Source organism: Lonchura striata, chromosome 1 (assembly GCF_046129695.1).
Source record: "Lonchura striata isolate bLonStr1 chromosome 1, bLonStr1.mat, whole genome shotgun sequence".
Taxonomy (NCBI): domain Eukaryota; kingdom Metazoa; phylum Chordata; class Aves; order Passeriformes; family Estrildidae; genus Lonchura; species Lonchura striata.
The window spans coordinates 22,842,882-22,855,760 of record NC_134603.1 but is presented as its reverse complement, the minus strand read 5'-3'; positions in this window follow the sequence as shown (position 1 = coordinate 22,855,760).

The following is a 12,879-nucleotide window of genomic DNA, read 5'->3' as shown; positions in this document are numbered from 1 at the left end:
TCATTTTAGGTGTTGGTCTGTCTGTACTTTGGGAAAACCTCTGGTTGGTAAAAACAATCCAGTCTTGATATGTTAGCAAAGGCCACATCAAATCAATATATAGCCAGATAAAATCTTGGCAAGGAAGCAGAGTAAATGATAACCAGTCAACAAGTTCCAAACAAATTCCAAATTCTTTCAAATTAGGGCATTCCTCCCTAATAACATTCCTCCCTGTTGGCCAGGGACATCATAGTTTTAAAAATTGTTGCTAATAACAAGTCTGTGCACACTGGTGCTTGGAAGAATGTGCAAAATGGAAGACTTGGCTACTGCTAAGGGCAGAAGAGAAAGAGGAGCAGGAACAGAAACAGAACATGGAAGGGCAACATTCGTGTACATCTTTTAAACAGCACAGAAACAAGGTTCACTGCTGCAGTATTGGTTGAGTTATTTGCCCTTTCTTTTTCCTCTGCTATGGTCAGGAGAAAATATAATTGCTCATGTAACCTCTTCTATTACCTGTTAGACAAGCTCTGTTCCAGAATTCTATCATTGAAGTGGATGATACCTTTGTCTTACTTTCTTTAATGAAAGGACATCTACAGATTAATATTTCTAGACCAAAAGGAGCGTTGGTGAAATGCCTGCTAAACTGTCTAGTCAGACAGATGACTCTAAACTGCTTCTCTGAAGCTGAGTTTTGTCCTTAGAGACTTCTTAGATGTTCTCTCCACAGAGGCTGCTCTCCTTATATGCTGCTTCTCTGGAGCCAGGTTGTATCTTTCCCATTTACCCATCTCTATTAGCTATAGCAACTGCAGTCAAATACCACAAAAAAGTATTTCTTGCAAATTCATTATGGAGATGTTTCAACACTATCTCAGTCCCCAGCTCTTAGAAATCCAAAACAGCAGCTATAGCTATCTAAAGAGAGGCTTGGCTCTGATAAATCAGGATTAGTGTTCTTTCAGAGAAAGACTCTGGTATTTGTAAATGGTGTCTCCACACCCATGGGTTTGACCTGGAATCGTTCTGCAATGTGGCCAGTTTTTCAGCTGAATAGCTCAGCAGGGTGTGGAATACAGATCTGTGACCTTCTGCCTGCAGCCTGTGTCTACCTCCAGCAGAAGGGGATACTCTAGCATCGGGAGTGAAAGCCTCATTGTCACCCAGCCAGCAGATACAAAGCTATTTCAAAGCAAAAAGGCAATTCTACAACTATGCCCTGGACAACGAGCTACAACAGTAGCTTGTTTTAGTGAAAAACCTTAGTGAAATTTAATGCAGTAAATTATTTTCTTTTTCTTCAGAGGAATTAACTCTACCATAGCTGAAACCAGGACACAGATTATTTAAATGTTTCAGACAGGAGAATTTTTGGGAAATAATGAAATGTTTTCATTTGTAGCCAGAGCTGGACTTAACTAATTAGTCTGAGTGGAAGCCACAGGGTCACTTGGAAATCTGATAAACAGCAAGGAGATGAATCAGGCCTGCAGCAGGGCTGGCTACTTGGCTTACATGAGAAGCTTTGCTAGCCAGCAGGGACAAAAGAGCTGTGAAGCTACTCTGAGGGAGGGAGGGAGCTGCAGCACTGTGGAGTCTCTGCAGGCATTTCAGAAGACTTCTGTTTGCTCTTTGAGATCGACATGGCCAGCAATAGCAGGGATGAGGCACATGAAGCTTTTTAGCCCAGGACCTGGGCTCCATCACAATACCTGTGTGCATCCTGGTGATAAATCTAACAGGCTTCTGTTTCATATAAACTTTCCCTAAGTATGTAAATACTTCTGGTTTTTTAAAGGGTTGGGGTTTTTTTCATATTCTTTTTTTCATGTAATATTGAAACTGTTTCCCTTTCCAAAACTCCCCTTTTCAGGACCCTTCATGACAGTAGAGGCAAGGATGAAATTAGAGGTCCAACATGGGTAAACCTTTAGCACCAAATCTTCTGACCCCATTCAAGGCCAGGATGGGCAAGGTGCTCTTCAAAATTCAGATACCATCCTAATAATTTGACATATGTTCTACTTTATGGATGGAAGATATTTTAGCCTTCATTCTGTGCTGGAAGCAAGTGTAAAATAGGCACCCTCTCTCTTATGGAGAAAAGGTGTCTGGATAGTAGTTTTATATTTTGTGTATCACCACTACACCAGTTTAAGATCAACAGATGAAAAATAAATCAATGGGACACTGCAGGAGATTGATATTATTTTTATGAATGTGGTCATTCCTGGTAATATCAGATAGACTCACGTGGAGCAGCAAGGACAATGAAAGTAAAAGAACAAAGGCAAGAGCTGGCAGTTAGTTAAAATTATTTATCTTTTGGGAATTTATGAAGTCTTCTGCCCATTAAATCATTAGAAAAATAGGATGAGTTGTTTTCTTTCATTGCATTAGAGCAGAAGATGAAATTAGTTTTGTCAGTTGGACAGAACAGCCTAAATTTCCTGCTATTGTGATCCTGCTGCTTTACTTCTCATAAAAAAAAAAAAAAACAGCTAAAGAAGTACAAAAGGCTCTTAAAAACAGAATATTTGATCTATTAGTGTTGGGTGTTTTTTTCTTAACAAAATTGACCTTTGCTTATTTCCAAATGCAAATATTTTCTTTTTAAATACATAGATATTTAGTCATGGTATCTGTGGCCATATGTTCATCTAGAACTGACTGGTTTCTGTTTCAAATGTATATTTTCTTTGTGGTTTTTTATCTTGTTATTGTCTGCAAAAAAAGCCCAAAGCATAACATAATATATCGTTACCTTTTGATTACTTATCCCTCTCTGCAATTCAATTTTTCAGCCTGGATAAAAAGTTCTGACATAGGAATTTGGACAAATAAGTTTCAAGTAAAGGTAACGTATCACTACACTCAACAGACACTGTGTAAGCACTCTAGGGATCTAGAAAAGCAGCCCCTAGTTGAAAAGGGAAGCTCAGAAACACTCCTCTGTCAACTGTTGCACTCTATCAGCACCAAGCAACAGAACATGCATGGTTCCATAAATGCCACTCTGCAGGTGTAGAGCAGCAACATTTAGATGTGAGCTGCCTTATCTGTGGCTCCTGTACAAGAGGCTGCACCAGCAGCACAGTCCCAGTGGAGCTCAGATCAGTTCATTTTACATAATCAGCCTGAGGATGAGCTAAAAAAAGGGATGTCTAAGAAAAAAGGGAGGTGGATGTTTGAGGAAACAAACAAACACCTAACATCTAGCAAATCTCAGGGGTCCTGAGACCAGAGTCACAAGCTGGGAAAAGTTTTAGGATGTGATCTCTGGTTGTATTGATGGTGTCCCCATGCACTCAACATACAATGTCTTTCCTGGCCATGAGCTAGGTCCATACTTAGTTCACATTCCTTCTGCTTGTTCCTTTTTCAGTTATAAATCACCTCTGTGGCAATGCTTTTCTGAAATGCAGGCAGATTAGATCTACTACATTTCCTTTGCTTCAAAAAAAACCACAACAGGTTGGATGAGCACATCCTAATGTTGAGGAACTAATTCTGTATTTATCACCTATTCATGTTTTGAAACATCTGTAATTTTTTTTTTGCTTCAAATTTTGTTCTGAAGTGTTTAGTATTATTTGGATCAGAATAGACGCTGAGATGGCATTTGTACAAATCATGATGTTCTGAGGTACTCATTGCTTTTCAATGTGGTATACCTGTGCTGGGATGGAAGTTGTCTCCTCCCCTTGATGTGAATGTGTTTTAAGGTTCATGACTCCCTTGTCTGTGGTTGCTGAAGCTCTCGCTCATTATCCTACCTTTGTCTGTTTGCTGTAATAAAATATGTATAGATAGCAAAGTCTTTAGCATTGCATAGACAAACAGAAGCAAGACAGATTTATCAAGGACCCAGATAAAATTTTTGTTAGCTTCTATGGCAAACAAAAAAATTTGAGGTCTTACTAAAAATTAGTTTGAAAAAAATAAATACATTTAAATGGTTGTTAGTGCAATAAAAATGTCTATGGTTTTTGCCAGTGGACAAATTCAGCTTATTTATTGACTTGCAAGGTTTGAACTGCTTATAAACAATATCATAATGTTGTTGTACTATTAACTGTCTTTATTAGTCTACAGAGAGATCAAACCATAGTTTTAAGTCACTTAAAATGTTTGTATCTGATAGTCTTATGATTGGAAATGTAGAATGTATGCGTAATACTAGGTCATAGGGTTTATAAACCACACTGTACTGCAATTAATCAAGAAGATTTTGCAATGCATATGCAAATTTTAGTCTGTGAGTTGAAACATCGGTCTTAATTGTTTAATTAGAAGAGAACACCCTTTCCTGGGTCCAGTGCTGACTGAAATCAAACTGTCTTGGATGACTCCTGAAGTTCCAGGTCAGAAGGTGTTTGGTATCTTAAAAAAAAAAAAGAATGCAAGCTCCTGTTAGTTACATTATCTTGAAAGCAAAACTTTACAAATCTTTTCTTTCTGTACTATTCTTCCTAAATAAAGACAAGACATTCTTTTTTTATTTTTTTTCTTCTTTTTTCCCCTAGACATCTACTGTGGTTCAAACTACTGTCATGTAAAGCAGTTATGTTACAGCTGGTCAGTAACACTCTGACCAGCCATTACTGGTCATTTGTCAATTACCATATGATTCTCCACTTTTTATCACTTAAAAATCTCTTAAAATATAAGGATACAGGGTTTGAGGCTAAATTGAATCTGTTTTCCTGAATCAGTAAGTAGATAATTTTCTCTATCTCACCATCCGTCTAAAAACATCATCCTTTTGCTATACCCACAAGTTCTACCTTGGATGTGCACTCCACTGTTTTCTTTGCTGTTTTGAGCATCTCTTCCTGTAGCTAGCCACCTGCTTGACACTTACATGATTCTAATTTGTACATGGTACATTATATCACCTCTAAAAGGAAATGAAGGGACAGATATTTTGCAAATCCATACTTTTTTCTTACTTGAATTCTTTTCATTAAGCTGACATTTTATATAATTCCAGGAACATGCTACCAGTTAAAAAGAAATTCAGTAAAGACTCAAACCCAGATGTAATGAAAAGTGTTTATTTCTCAATTGCGGTAAAAAGGACTATCCTGAGTGTTAGTGATAGACCAATGGTACATGAATTGCACAGTTCTGTTCACAATTCATGGTTTGTAAATTCATTATATACATATTAAAACAGGGGAACTGAAACAGGTCAAAGGGTTTGAAGGAGTATGAATATGTAAAGAGTTTGCCCATCTCTCCCACAATTCTGTGGTCATTTTGCTGTGTTTTATTTCCAGATGTTTGAGGATTAGAATCTCGACGAATTGTACTTGAATCTAAGAATAATTTCACATTCTTAAAGTAAATGAGAAAGGCAAATAACTCCCAGATGCGCATGGCTGGACATGGAGGCTCAGGCCCCTTTTACTTTGCTATCTCTGTACCACTGCAGACTTCCAAATTTCTGGGTGCAGCTGAGGTCAGACACAGGGGCTCAGAGAAATGGACAGAAGGCAAAATTTTGATTATTGAGGCCCATATATTGCAATTAACTAAGTTCTTCCTACTGAAATTCTCTTGGAAACTCCATTTGACTCTTCAAAATGTTTTGGAGCAAGAAAATCAGAACTCTTTCATATGGTAACTAAAAAGCAAGCATTTGCCTTATACACAGGTTACATCTTTTCTCAATTTTCTTCAGAACTATGTGGTAGCTTATGATTACCATCCAGCCTGGATAATGTTTACTGTGAAACAAATTTGATATATGATATAATCAGTGCAGGACTCAATGAAGTTATATACTGTTGGTAAAATACATACTGAATTCATCCACAGACAGCACTCACCTACTTTATCTAGCTGAAAAACTGTCCTGGGATTGCTACTCTGCTGAGTACATTCACAAGCTTTAGTTCTGCAGTGACTTTGAACATGTGAGCAGGGAATGCATTTTCAGCATTTCTCTTGGTAATTTAAGCCATGCCATGCTTAAATTTAACTCTCCTTCAGAATCCAAGACAATGTTTTCTTACTCAGTTCTGGGACAAAATTGACATCACACACATAAGAAGCCAACTTACAACATGATCCAGAAAGCATGCAAATTGCTAGCACTGAATCAGTCCTTGCACAATGAATATTCGAAATGTAATAATGTCTTTGGATTCATATGTGTGTCTGGATCTCAAATTAAATAACAAGGTTCTTCATGAATGTTATGTAATGTCTGTGTTGTGCTCAAAATAAGCACCCAAATATCAACTACAACTCTGGCAGAATTTAGGCAGTATGGCTCTTGACCTAATGGTGTTCATACAGAATTATATAAATCAAAGAATAAAAAAAGAAACTTATATCAACATTTAAAATGTGGTGTTTAAGATGCCCAGCAGCCAAAAGGTAATCAGCACATTCAGATTCCCGTGGGCTTTTGTGGCAACATTTGCAGTAGAAATACCTGCCTGATCTGTCATTGATATGGCTCCTGGCTTGAGATTTCCTCTGATTTCCTATTTAGAGATTATATTACTTCTTTAAAAAGGAAAAAGACTGTCTTGTAGCACGTATCAACAGGAGAGTGGTACTTAAACTCATAAGTACATCTTTAAAAGTTAATAAAAAAGTACAATTAATGAATGCTGCCTCGCTCTGTGTGTCTCAGATGAAATATGTTCTGTTAAAAGGCCATTATGATAATTTATTAATCTACACTATATATGTATTATATACATCATAGTTATTAATATACAGAATATACATGTACATATATATGCATATAACAAAAGCTTTGATGTTGATTACTAGAAGCATCTTTTCTTTTGGCTATGGTACAGCTGTGAATGCTGAGCCACAGTTAAGTCTGACTCATGAACCATCTTGAAGAGATGATAGGAGGCACCAAACCCTGCACTGAATTTAGATTTAAAAGAGATTACTCCCAGTCTTAAAATTCATTATATTTTCAGAGGTTTTGGTGGTTTCTCAAAAAAAATCATAACATTAAAAAATATTTGACTCCTAAAAGTTTGGTCCTGCAACACCTAGGTTTGTGGAAGTCATCCCAGTAACTTGGTCTTTCATGAAGTCCATAATGAAATGTAAATGTTAATCTCTTTGTTACAAATCCTTTTCTAACATCCAGAAGAAAAGGAGTCTGAGTTTTGCTGCCAGGGCTGTGCAGAGGACCTTGGGAGCCACGGAGGGTTGGCAGGTCTGCCAAGCTCTCTGTGAGATCTTGTGCTGATCACCCTGTTCTTGCTCTCAGGAACTTGTCCAGGACAGATGCTCCAAGCCTCTGTGCCAACAGCAGTTAGCAGCAGCCATGTCACACCTGCATCTCAGACTATCCTGCAGAAAACACTAGAAGCCAGCTCTGCTTTTTGTGAGATGTAGATTTCTTCTGGTTTATGCTGGTTGTGATGTGAGAGCACACAGGGGAACTTAGGCAGCCAAACAGCTGCAGGGAGCTTGTGCATGAGCTGGGCACCAGCCTGTTCAACCTTGAACAAACTGGTGTCTTTTTCCATACCAGATCCCTCTGGGGCCAAGGCAGGAGGTGAATGCCCAGCTCCACAGGTTGGAGAAAACGTGGTTTGCAATGTAGAACTGTAAGCACCAAGGGAGCAGTGAAACTGAGCAATTTGAATGTTGGGCAACCATTGAATATGCTCTCTAGACATCACTTTTGGAATTAAAACACAAGATATTTTTTGAGTCTCTAACATACAAAAAGACAAACAACCACCCCAAACTGGTTATTTTCTGCATTAATTTATGGATTGCCTTACAATAGCACTTCTTTATTAGTAAAAAAAAAATGCAAAGGAGAAAAAAAGTCTCTTATGAAATGTTATAAAATATGAAGGACGGAGATGTAGATAAACCAGCCTGTTTCTAGTATGATTTTTCTATCTGCAGGTTTCTATCATTAAGTGCTATTACATTTCTGTTGGCTCCATTGAAGACACCTTTTACTGAAGTTTTATTCTTTATATATGGTGTCCTTAAGTCACCTTCTAAATCTGAGTTATTAAAGGCATTGCATTGCCTGAGTTTTTCACTGGATGGCATATTTTCCAGTTCTCTAATGGTTCTTTCAGTTCTTTGCTATCCCATTCCAAGGTTTTTTAAACATTCTGCTTGAATTATTCAGAGCTTTAAGGTGTAGCCAAAATAGAATATATTTTCTTTAATGTTGTGGATAAAGAATTTAAAGCACTACAGAGTCAAAAATTTATCCTTGAAGAGTTTCTCTTGAAACACACTCACGTAATAAGTATTCTTTGCTCACATACAGCTAAGATTTATCATCTGTTTTGCAATTTATTTCATATGTGCAAAGCTATTGCTGCAGCATTATAGCTCCCTAGTCAAAATTTTGTATTATGTGAATGCCTAAGAAATGTCCAAGTGCATAATGTTTATATTCAACCTCATATTGATCCTTTCATAGACCATTAAAAAGAAAGAAAAAAGGGATATTTTGACAAAATCTGTTTCCCTAAGCAATCCTGTGTTCTATTACCAGTTTTGTGAGTAATGCACTGAATGACAGTATTATGGAAAAATTTAGGCAGGAAGGGACCAAAAAATGCCTAAGGATGGTGTCCAGCATCTCTAAGTTATAGCCTCATATGATGAATCTTCTCTTTTACCTGAAGTCAAGAAACTTTACCTTAGGAACTCTCCAAAATATGACTTTGTAGTACAATCACTGGTTGTGGTGGTGGCATTTGCCAATATTTTGGCTCTGCACCAATCACTGTGTTTTAGAAGACTGAAGAGAAATAAAACTTTGAAAAATAAGTTGTAGAGAAAGGATGAATGATAAAAAGTTTATTGAAAATACTACTAGATAGTAGTAGATATGATATTGTAGTTATAGAATAGCTTCATTTAATGTGTACCTGGTAATATTGGGCAGAAAAAAATCAACTCTCCCTGCCCCTAAATATCTGGACAATCCATTCAAATGCAAGATGATATTTCACAGAAAAATGCATAACAGCAAAACTGCAGTAAAAAAAAAGGTATGAGATGCTACAAAAGACCTGTAGTAATCTTGCTATGGTTTGTAGCTAAGTTCAACCTGGTTAGGTAGTGAAAGAATACTTCTAATACTGCCACTGAATCCAAGCCAAAGGAAAAGTTTCACTTACAGTCAGATAAATAAATTTTTTTCTTCAAAAGATAGAAAAATCAATCATCTACTTTGATATCTACAGTAAGTACAATTAGTAAACTAGAAGAGAGATAAAATACCATAGTATAAAATCACAGAATCACAGAATTACTGAATCATTAAGACTGGAAGAGACCCTCCAGATGATGTACTAAAGAGGATTAATCCATGGGCAAACAGGTGCAGCTGCATATATAAACTAAACACAAAGATGACCATCAGCCATCAGAGATTGTATAATTATATTTCATTATAATGAAATCCTTGACCACATCAGGAGAAGTGGAGAGGGCTTGCATGGTGTATCATGATTAGTTTTGCTGCACACCCTCTCAGGAGCCACATACACAGCAAGAACTTGTTGAGTGAAACAAGAGTGAAAGCTGAAAAAGAAAATTATTGCTGTCATTAAATGCCCTAAGCAAGCCTTGGAGAACAAAATGAGATTTTTAGGTTCAAAGACAATGTTGATACCAGGAAACAAATTCAAAATGGTCATAAATACTTTAAGACTAGAAATTAGTGAGAGTGTCTAACTACCATGAAGGTCTGAAACAGTCCTCTAACAGTAGGAGGAAAATTTATTCACTGCTGTTTTACTAAAAGCACCTGCTTATAATATAAAATCTACTTTCTGAAATGTGTTTTTTATATTAAGTGGTTGCCTGTGATAACTGAGAAGCAGCCTACATCACTTCTTCAGACTGAGAGTAATTGTCCCAGGCATTTTGAGAAGACAGTAAAGGACTCAAATCTCAGGTATCTAGTTAGGAATCTTCATGAAACTTAATAATTGCCTGATTGTTTTTTCTGGCCAGATAGTTGATGTTTTGCATATAAAAGGATGACTTTATAGAAGCTTCCAGCTTTTCCTTAGTTTACGTCTTCCAATCTTCCTCTACCCATTGTATCAAATGTAGACAGCTTGAACAACAGCTCTCCCAAATCAAAAAGAAGTCACATGATGGGAGTGGAGGACAGAAGCTCATCATTTGAGAAAGGACAAGTGGCAAAGAGACTGAGATTTTGAGTGGGGATTACACAGTACTTCTGGTGCGGTATAAATAAATACCGAAGTCAAATAAAGTAAAATAAAAGTTCCCTGTCTTCTAGGATGTCTCTTATGAAACAAAGAGATGCTTTGTGCTGACTTGCTGCCATCATCCTTTCCTCCAGTCTCCCATTGGGATACCTTCATGTGTTCAACCTGCCAACAGCAGCAGGCCACACGGCCTCTGGGAAGGGCACTAGTGATGGGCTCGCTTATGTATAAACTGGAGCTAAAGCCACCAGAGTTACTCTGGGCTCCCACATGATTTTGTCACAACATTTTCTCCTGACTTTTGTCTTCTTCTGGTAACTCAGCTGATGCCTCAAGCCACAGCACAGGGAAATGGAAGTATGGTTTCTGTATTTTCAGACAGCAGAGCATTATTTAGCACCATGACTGGAGCCTCATCCTATGCTACCTTACAAGGATGAAACAGAATGGATGAATTGTTCTGCACTTGGCCCTGCTGGGTTTGCTATAATGTCTATCAGTGCTCAGTTGCCATTTTATTTTTTCCCTTTTCTCTGGCTACAGGAAAGGTTCAGGAGCCAGTGTTCAGAATTAAAGATAAGGTGAATCCAACCACTTTCAGTTTTGCTTGTTATCTGTATGCTTCCTTTTAGCGATTAGATTTTGTACACCCACATCACAGGCAGTTAATTGTGCCTTACAAAACTTACACAAAGTAGTTCTGCTACTTTTTGTTTGTTTGTTTGCCAGGAAACAGAAATCACAATTCCTTGGGAATAAAGCAGGAATTTTATTTTTTCTTCTTCGTACATAATACCGTTGTTGATATAACACCCCACACTTAGTTTTCCCGCCCGGACTACTGACCGCGCCGCTGCTGTGTCAGCTAAGAAACGACGGTCCCTGCTACTTGGCCAGCTTATTTCACGCTTCCCTCAGCGATTTCCCCGACGGAGACTCCCACCGGTTCGCCGCGGTGGCAGACACCGCATGAATCACCAGGGACTGTTTGCTTTGGCCCGCGGGTCCTGCGCCCGGGGAATGGGATTTCCATTCCTCGACGTTTCCCTCGGTCGGCTTCCCTGGAAGGCTGCACGGCGCTGGCCGGGGAAGGATGCGCTGAGACGCTAGACAGAAACCACACCGCTTTTCTCTAGCAGGAACCCACGGCCCCTTCCGGGAGAGCCCACAGGCCGGAGTAGGCGCTGCTCCCGGGGCTGCGGGAGCTCCGCTCTCTGCCCGCCCGAGCGCAGGGACAGCTCTGCCAGGGGGGACCAGCGGCGCCGCCGAGGTGCGCGGGGTGGCGGGGCAGGGCCGGGGCCGCCGCGCCCGGGAGCCCAGAGGGACCGGCGGCCCCTGTCCCTGACGGGGCTGGCGGGAGGGAGCGGGTCCGCGTCCCTCGGGACAGCGGGAACGCCTGGGCCGACAGCCGGTATCCCGCAAGAACCGTCGAGTCCCTCTCTTTCCTGCCGGCAGGCGTGAGGGAGCGGGAGAACAGCCCGGGTCCCATACACGGGGCAGGCGGGACGGGGCGAGCCGGCAGGTCGTACCCCTTAGCGGGGCAGGAGCGAAGCACCGCGTCCAGACGGCAGAGGCGGCTGAGGAGGGAGGAACGCGGCTCTCCGCGGCTCATCCCGCGGCCTCCCGGCGCCACGCCGGCTCTGGAGGTCTGGGTGTCTCCATAGCGGGACTCCCCGCGTTCCCTCCCCTCGGCGCTAAGCCGCTTCTGCCGCCGGGGCTGGCGGGAGGCGGCTGCTCCCGAGGGGCGGGCGGGGGAGCGCCGTCCGGGGCCGCGCCGAGGGGAGGAGGCTCCGCGCTCGCTCCCGGCCGCCGCCGCTGCCGCGCCGAGCGGAGCGGCCCCGCCAGCCCCTCAGGTAAGCCCGGCTCTGCCGCCCGCCCTGCCCCGCCTCGTCTCGCCTCTCCCGCCCGCCAGGCGGGTCCGCGGCGCTCCGCCCGGGGACACCGCACCCCGCCGCGTCCCGCACCGCCCGGCGGGGCTCGGCATCGCTGCCGTCCCCGGTCTGCACCGCCGGCGGCTGCCCCCGCCCCGGGGCCCCGGCTCGGCGGAGGGACGGCCCTGCCCCGGGGCCCCTCCGGGTGGGGGGCGGCCGGGAGGGCCCCGCGGGCGGCCGGGGCTGCAGCGCGGGCGGCGCGGGCCCGGCGGGGAGCGGGAGGCCGGGGCGAGGGGCCGCGGCGGCGTCAGGGGCTGCGCTGGATGCTCGCTTGCTGGGTGCCGCTGGAGCGGTTTGCTGCTCGTGGTGCAGCCCGCGGGAGAAGGGTTTCCCTTTCCTTTGGACTGCGTGGGTCTGAACAAACTCTTCATTTATCCTCCCCCCCGTGCACGCCGGAGTAATGCAGTGCATTACAATTTAACAGTGCATCTGCGGTAAGGAAGCCCCTCCAGTGTATTGTAGGATCAGTGTAGCATCGGAACCGAGCTTTGCTTTGAAACGTGTTCGAGAGTAGCCTGCAGGTGTCTTTACCGGCTTGTAGCTGCTGCTTCTCCCCGTGCCGGGGTGCAGCCCACAGGTGGCCCTGCCCTGCAGGGCTCACCTGGGACGTGCAGGGCAGGGGTTGCCCGGGCTTCCTGAGAGCCCTGCGTTTGCTTGCGGTGGAAGGAGTGAGGGACGGTTTGCTGAATGTAATATACTGACTCTGGAAACCCTGCTGAGATGGTGCTCATTAATCTGGCAAAAATTAT